Below are 1,814 nucleotides of genomic sequence, written 5' to 3' on the forward strand. Positions count from 1 at the left end.
GTTTGTTTTGGAATTGTATAGGTTCAGCATAAATAGGCCTATCTATATAACTCTTTCACTTCTCCGTAACGCTGTTGCTGATTTGAACACTTCCTTGCAAGCAAACGTGCTCTGTTGGTCTATAAATAATCACTTTGACAAGAAACTAACTTTGGGTTTAGCTCCCAAATAGGCCGATAAGGAGTCATTTCCGTACTGCATTGTCACCGGTAGAGATTGTCTGCCGCCCTAACATACAGGAAAGCAGTTTAAGGATAGGACATTGGGGAAACATGCTCAACAGCTATATCAAGCATCGTTGATTAGCAGGTTGTGTCTAAAAAATAAGACTTGGGTAGATTATTTAGCGTGCACAAAAGGACCCGTATAATAAGCTCGAATGCTTTGTAATAGACCAGTTCGTAATTCCACTTTGCGCATGAGCAGAAAAAGGTCATTTGTACCAACAGGCATTTTGGTTTGTTAATCAACGAAGATAAGCATCTGTGACAAAACAATGAACAGGATACTTGCTAAAATGTCAACTGATGGACTATTCTGGTCACCTGGTCTGAACGCAAGTTCATTCTTTGTTTGAACACGAATTCCATAAATTGTTACGTCGAGAAAGCTTAGGCCCTATGCATTATGCCGCTTTGAAAACGAGCGAAGCGCCTATAACCACCTGAGAAAAAGAAAGGTCATTATTTTGTACCAATGGGTACATGAGCTAATTACGAATTGGCTTATTAAAGATGCGGTAGGGAAGACAGACAGATTTTAAAGATAGTGATTTCAAAGTCTATTATTTCTGAGAGAGCAATTAATGATTCCTTTCTTGCTAGTGATTTTTTGAAATTCTCTTTCCCTTCTATGTAACAATAATAACACACATGATGCTTACATTAATATTCTAGCGTTTCCGTTGAGTTACTGCAATACCCAATAATATGATATCCAAGTACAAAAAAGACACGTATTTCATATATGACATACATACAAACGTGTAGGCCTAATCATTTCAGCTGCTCTTGATTATGTCCAGAGCATTGAATTTGTTCATCTAGATGGAAATGAGGATAAGATTACAGAGACTCCAACCCAAAGCACCTTCTGATCTGGAGATTCTCCAGCCTGAAACCCCTAGCAAACGGAGACTCCAAGTTGATGTGTGCGAAGCGCCAAGTTCCTAGGGTTGTAGATGCTCTCTGGTGCTATCTAAGGTTTATTTTTTCAACATACAATAGCAATAAGTAAGAAATCCTTTCCAACGGGAGACACAGAGCCAGGGCGGGAGAAATTAGATCTCAAGCGGGAGAACGGGAGATTTTGCAAAAATGGGTTTTCGGCGGGAGATCTCCCGTCGAAAACGGGAGAGTTGGAGTCTCTGAGATTAGGGGTGCAGAAGTTGAAGAGGAACGAGAAGGAAGAGCTGAAGAAGAAGGAAGAAGAAGAAGAAGAAGAAGAAGAAGAAGAAGAAGAAGAAGAAGAAGAAGTTGAAGAAGAAGTTTCAAGTTTATTTATTCATTTGTCTTTCTTCCAACAATAAGCAATATAACAATAACATAACAATAACATTGACACTTTCTTTCAGGAAGAAGAAGAAGAGAAGAATAAGAGTTAATAAGAAGATGAGGAAGAGTAGGAGGAGGAGAGCAAGAAAATGAACAAGAAAGAGGAGAGGGAGGAGGATGTGAAGGAGTAGGGGGAGCCGCGAGTATCAACATGATCAAAGCAGTCTCTTCCCACCTCCCTGATGATCAAAGCATCTCATGATTGAATCGATCGTTGCAGAACGGTCATGATCGATGTATCGGTGATTTGTCTTCACATGA

Source organism: Diadema setosum, chromosome 10 (assembly GCF_964275005.1).
Source record: "Diadema setosum chromosome 10, eeDiaSeto1, whole genome shotgun sequence".
Taxonomy (NCBI): Eukaryota; Metazoa; Echinodermata; class Echinoidea; order Diadematoida; family Diadematidae; genus Diadema; species Diadema setosum.